The sequence below is a fragment of the Vigna unguiculata genome, chromosome 11 (assembly GCF_037176805.1).
Source record: "Vigna unguiculata cultivar grain cowpea cultivar isolate G323 ecotype 2 chromosome 11, ASM3717680v1, whole genome shotgun sequence".
Lineage (NCBI taxonomy): Eukaryota > Viridiplantae > Streptophyta > Magnoliopsida > Fabales > Fabaceae > Vigna > Vigna unguiculata.
In genome coordinates, this window is record NC_140802.1 from 21241650 (window position 1) to 21248712 (window position 7063).

Genomic DNA, 7063 nt, shown 5'->3' on the forward strand with positions numbered 1-7063 from the left:
GTAAGGATCAACGTAGGCCGAAGGAGAAAACAGAAAAAGAAAGAATAGAAAAAGAAGTAATAGAGACTGCAGAAGGAAGGGAAAATAAAGAAAAAGAAATGGAACTAGAGAAAGTTTATTCGTCAATGTATTTTCTTCTACAGTTTGTGATGTCATTTTACAGGAACAAAAGGATAAGCATGTGAAGGAAATACACGAACTTCCATGTTTGAAAAGGAAGCTTGTTCATAGTGCTTTATCATGCATTTGGTCCGTCGATAAGAAGCGAATTCGTCAAACACAACGCATGGAATTATTTATTGTTACATATCAAGGTGGGGTACCGTTGTCAAGAAATGTTATCGACGGATTGCAACCATTGGAAAGTAACAAATATCAAGTTGAATTTGATCCTGGAAGAAGAGAATTAGTTTCAACTTGCGAAAAAATAAAATTCCTTCACAAGATCATAATAAAAACTTACCTTAAAACTAGTGTCTTAAGATTCGGGACAAATCTTCTCGAAGAAGGAGGGTATGATGTGAATTGCATATGGGTCAAACGGAGGATGACTAATGCGCCGTGTTGATGCAGTTTCTTTTATTTAAACAAGGGCCCAATGCTTTGTAAAATTGGCTGACCAAATTGTGTTTCTGCTTAACCAATTAATGGGCTTTAGTTTTGCTTTATCTTCAAGTTGAAATAAGGGTCCATATGCCAACCTAAGAACCAACCTTTGGAAGATCAAGAGGACCTTTGCTCAAAGTTTGTGGATGACTTTTGGTAGCCTTAAATTCAGTTACAATCAACCATTAAGTAGCGGATCGTTATTAGCTTGAGTGGATCATTAATTAATAGCTTTAAGCGAGATGATATTGAAATTTATGTGTCTTTTGTAATTCTGATGGTTAAAGCTCCTATATAAGTTGAACCATTTTCATCAATGAAGGCAAGCTGAGTTTTATTCAGAAAATAAACGAGTTTTATCTCATCTATCTTAGTGAGAGTGATTCTCCTAAGTTCTTGAGTGATTCAAGAATCCATGAGTTTCATCAAAGGTCCTTTATCCCTCTGTGTGTTTCAACTCTTAGACTTATCTTCCATTCTTGGAAGTGTGATGTCTATCAATTTCCGTTCCATCTTCTTTTATGTTTCCATTTTTTCGTTTTAAATAATTTCTCAAATTTCTTGCTTGTTAGCATTCCAACAATGATAGATCAGTCAAACGAATCGAACGCTGTGGATTCACATCATTTGGTATTCATAGCCTGGCCATCTAGACCTGGAATAGGAAAGGAAGTTTATTATACAAAGTGTTTAACCGAAGGCCATCCATGTTTAGTTGCATTCGATTACGGAAGCGAAAACAATGTTGTGAGCCAAAGATTGGTGGAGAAACTCCAGTTACCAGCAACCTTTCATCTGGATCAAGCATGGATCAAATTCAGTACATGGCAATGTGTGAAAGAAGTATTATGTGATATTGCTCCCATGGGCTCTCGTCATCTTCTTTTGGGATGGGCATGGCTTCATTTTAAAACACTCCATCTTGATGAACGTTCCCTTTATGTGAGGCATGAGGGACATCAAAGGAAGTAGAAGTTTCTGACACCAAGACAAGTCAGTAAGGATCAACGTAGGCCGAAGGAGAAAACAGAAAAAGAAAGAATAGAAAAAGAAGTAATAGAGACTGCAGAAGGAAGGGAAAATAAAGAAAAAGAAATGGAACTAGAGAAAGTTTATTCGTCAATGTATTTTCTTCTACAGTTTGTGATGTCATTTTACAGGAACAAAAGGATAAGCATGTGAAGGAAATACACGAACTTCCATGTTTGAAAAGGAAGCTTGTTCATAGTGCTTTATCATGCATTTGGTCCGTCGATAAGAAGCGAATTCGTCAAACACAACGCATGGAATTATTTATTGTTACATATCAAGGTGGGGTACCGTTGTCAAGAAATGTTATCGACGGATTGCAACCATTGGAAAGTAACAAATATCAAGTTGAATTTGATCCTGGAAGAAGAGAATTAGTTTCAACTTGCGAAAAAATAAAATTCCTTCACAAGATCATAATAAAAACTTACTTTAAAACTAGTGTCTTAAGATTCGGGACAAATCTTCTCGAAGAAGGAGGGTATGATGTGAATTGCATATGGGTCAAACGGAGGATGACTAATGCGCCGTGTTGATGCAGTTTCTTTTATTTAAACAAGGGCCCAATGCTTTGTAAAATTGGCTGACCAAATTGTGTTTCTGCTTAACCAATTAATGGGCTTTAGTTTTGCTTTATCTTCAAGTTGAAATAAGGGTCCATATGCCAACCTAAGAACCAACCTTTGGAAGATCAAGAGGACCTTTGCTCAAAGTTTGTGGATGACTTTTGGTAGCCTTAAATTCAGTTACAATCAACCATTAAGTAGCGGATCGTTATTAGCTTGAGTGGATCATTAATTAATAGCTTTAAGCGGGATGATATTGAAATTTATGTGTCTTTTGTAATTATGATGGTTAAAGCTCCTATATAAGTTGAACCATTTTCATCAATGAAGGCAAGCTGAGTTTTATTCAGAAAATAAACGAGTTTTATCTCATCTATCTTAGTGAGAGTGATTCTCCTAAGTTCTTGAGTGATTCAAGAATCCATGAGTCTCATCAAAGGTCCTTTATCCCTCTGTGTGTTTCAACTCTTAGACTTATCTTCCATTCTTGGAAGTGTGATGTCTATCAATTTCCGTTCCATCTTCTTTTATGTTTCCATTTTTTCGTTTTAAATAATTTCTCAAATTTCTTGCTTGTTAGCATTCCAACAATGATAGGTCAGTCAAACGAATCGAACGCTGTGGATTCACATCATTTGGTATTCACAGCCTGGCCATCTAGACCTGGAATAGGAAAGGAAGTTTATTATACAAAGTGTTTAACCGAAGGCCATCCATGTTTAGTTGCATTCGATTACGGAAGCGAAAACAATGTTGTGAGCCAAAGATTGGTGGAGAAACTCCAGTTACCAGCAACCTTTCATCTGAATCAAACATGGATCAAATTCAGTACATGGCAATGTGTGAAAGAAGTATTATGTGATATTGCTCCCATGGGCTCTCGTCATCTTCTTTTGGGATGGGCATGGCTTCATTTTAAAACACTCCATCTTGATGAACGTTCCCTTTATGTGAGGCATGAGGGACATCAAAGGAAGTAGAAGTTTCTGACACCAAGACAAGTCAGTAAGGATCAACGTAGGCCGAAGGAGAAAACAGAAAAAGAAAGAATAGAAAAAGAAGTAATAGAGACTGCAGAAGGAAGGGAAAATAAAGAAAAAGAAATGGAACTAGAGAAAGTTTATTCGTCAATGTATTTTCTTCTACAGTTTGTGATGTCATTTTACAGGAACAAAAGGATAAGCATGTGAAGGAAATACACGAACTTCCATGTTTGAAAAGGAAGCTTGTTCATAGTGCTTTATCATGCATTTGGTCCGTCGATAAGAAGCGAATTCGTCAAACACAACGCATGGAATTATTTATTGTTACATATCAAGGTGGGGTACCGTTGTCAAGAAATGTTATCGACGGATTGCAACCATTGGAAAGTAACAAATATCAAGTTGAATTTGATCCTGGAAGAAGAGAATTAGTTTCAACTTGCGAAAAAATAAAATTCCTTCACAAGATCATAATAAAAACTTACCTTAAAACTAGTGTCTTAAGATTCGGGACAAATCTTCTCGAAGAAGGAGGGTATGATGTGAATTGCATATGGGTCAAACGGAGGATGACTAATGCGCCGTGTTGATGCAGTTTCTTTTATTTAAACAAGACCAAATTGTGTTTCTGCTTAACCAATTAATGGGCTTTAGTTTTGCTTTATCTTCAAGTTGAAATAAGGGTCCATATGCCAACCTAAGAACCAACCTTTGGAAGATCAAGAGGACCTTTGCTCAAAGTTTGTGGATGACTTTTGGTAGCCTTAAATTCAGTTACAATCAACCATTAAGTAGCGGATCGTTATTAGCTTGAGTGGATCATTAATTAATAGCTTTAAGCGGGATGATATTGAAATTTATGTGTCTTTTGTAATTATGATGGTTAAAGCTCCTATATAAGTTGAACCATTTTCATCAATGAAGGCAAGCTGAGTTTTATTCAGAAAATAAACGAGTTTTATCTCATCTATCTTAGTGAGAGTGATTCTCCTAAGTTCTTGAGTGATTCAAGAATCCATGAGTCTCATCAAAGGTCCTTTATCCCTCTGTGTGTTTCAACTCTTAGACTTATCTTCCATTCTTGGAAGTGTGATGTCTATCAATTTCCGTTCCATCTTCTTTTATGTTTCCATTTTTTCGTTTTAAATAATTTCTCAAATTTCTTGCTTGTTAGCATTCCAACAATGATAGATCAGTCAAACGAATCGAACGCTGTGGATTCACATCATTTGGTATTCACAGCCTGGCCATCTAGACCTGGAATAGGAAAGGAAGTTTATTATACAAAGTGTTTAACCGAAGGCCATCCATGTTTAGTTGCATTCGATTACGGAAGCGAAAACAATGTTGTGAGCCAAAGATTGGTGGAGAAACTCCAGTTACCAGCAACCTTTCATCTGGATCAAGCATGGATCAAATTCAGTACATGGCAATGTGTGAAAGAAGTATTATGTGATATTGCTCCCATGGGCTCTCGTCATCTTCTTTTGGGATGGGCATGGCTTCATTTTAAAACACTCCATCTTGATGAACGTTCCCTTTATGTGAGGCATGAGGGACATCAAAGGAAGTAGAAGTTTCTGACACCAAGACAAGTCAGTAAGGATCAACGTAGGCCGAAGGAGAAAACAGAAAAAGAAAGAATAGAAAAAGAAGTAATAGAGACTGCAGAAGGAAGGGAAAATAAAGAAAAAGAAATGGAACTAGAGAAAGTTTATTCGTCAATGTATTTTCTTCTACAGTTTGTGATGTCATTTTACAGGAACAAAAGGATAAGCATGTGAAGGAAATACACGAACTTCCATGTTTGAAAAGGAAGCTTGTTCATAGTGCTTTATCATGCATTTGGTCCGTCGATAAGAAGCGAATTCGTCAAACACAACGCATGGAATTATTTATTGTTACATATCAAGGTGGGGTACCGTTGTCAAGAAATGTTATCGACGGATTGCAACCATTGGAAAGTAACAAATATCAAGTTGAATTTGATCCTGGAAGAAGAGAATTAGTTTCAACTTGCGAAAAAATAAAATTCCTTCACAAGATCATAATAAAAACTTACTTTAAAACTAGTGTCTTAAGATTCGGGACAAATCTTCTCGAAGAAGGAGGGTATGATGTGAATTGCATATGGGTCAAACGGAGGATGACTAATGCGCCGTGTTGATGCAGTTTCTTTTATTTAAACAAGGGCCCAATGCTTTGTAAAATTGGCTGACCAAATTGTGTTTCTGCTTAACCAATTAATGGGCTTTAGTTTTGCTTTATCTTCAAGTTGAAATAAGGGTCCATATGCCAACCTAAGAACCAACCTTTGGAAGATCAAGAGGACCTTTGCTCAAAGTTTGTGGATGACTTTTGGTAGCCTTAAATTCAGTTACAATCAACCATTAAGTAGCGGATCGTTATTAGCTTGAGTGGATCATTAATTAATAGCTTTAAGCGGGATGATATTGAAATTTATGTGTCTTTTGTAATTATGATGGTTAAAGCTCCTATATAAGTTGAACCATTTTCATCAATGAAGGCAAGCTGAGTTTTATTCAGAAAATAAACGAGTTTTATCTCATCTATCTTAGTGAGAGTGATTCTCCTAAGTTCTTGAGTGATTCAAGAATCCATGAGTCTCATCAAAGGTCCTTTATCCCTCTGTGTGTTTCAACTCTTAGACTTATCTTCCATTCTTGGAAGTGTGATGTCTATCAATTTCCGTTCCATCTTCTTTTATGTTTCCATTTTTTCGTTTTAAATAATTCTCAAATTTCTTGCTTGTTAGCATTCCAACAATGATAGATCAGTCAAACGAATCGAACGCTGTGGATTCACATCATTTGGTATTCACAGCCTGGCCATCTAGACCTGGAATAGGAAAGGAAGTTTATTATACAAAGTGTTTAACCGAAGGCCATCCATGTTTAGTTGCATTCGATTACGGAAGCGAAAACAATGTTGTGAGCCAAAGATTGGTGGAGAAACTCCAGTTACCAGCAACCTTTCATCTGGATCAAGCATGGATCAAATTCAGTACATGGCAATGTGTGAAAGAAGTATTATGTGATATTGCTCCCATGGGCTCTCGTCATCTTCTTTTGGGATGGGCATGGCTTCATTTTAAAACACTCCATCTTGATGAACGTTCCCTTTATGTGAGGCATGAGGGACATCAAAGGAAGTAGAAGTTTCTGACACCAAGACAAGTCAGTAAGGATCAACGTAGGCCGAAGGAGAAAACAGAAAAAGAAAGAATAGAAAAAGAAGTAATAGAGACTGCAGAAGGAAGGGAAAATAAAGAAAAAGAAATGGAACTAGAGAAAGTTTATTCGTCAATGTATTTTCTTCTACAGTTTGTGATGTCATTTTACAGGAACAAAAGGATAAGCATGTGAAGGAAATACACGAACTTCCATGTTTGAAAAGGAAGCTTGTTCATAGTGCTTTATCATGCATTTGGTCCGTCGATAAGAAGCGAATTCGTCAAACACAACGCATGGAATTATTTATTGTTACATATCAAGGTGGGGTACCGTTGTCAAGAAATGTTATCGACGGATTGCAACCATTGGAAAGTAACAAATATCAAGTTGAATTTGATCCTGGAAGAAGAGAATTAGTTTCAACTTGCGAAAAAATAAAATTCCTTCACAAGATCATAATAAAAACTTACTTTAAAACTAGTGTCTTAAGATTCGGGACAAATCTTCTCGAAGAAGGAGGGTATGATGTGAATTGCATATGGGTCAAACGGAAGATGACTAATGCGCCGTGTTGATGCAGTTTCTTTTATTTAAACAAGACCAAATTGTGTTTCTGCTTAACCAATTAATGGGCTTTAGTTTTGCTTTATCTTCAAGTTGAAATAAGGGTCCATATGCCAACCTA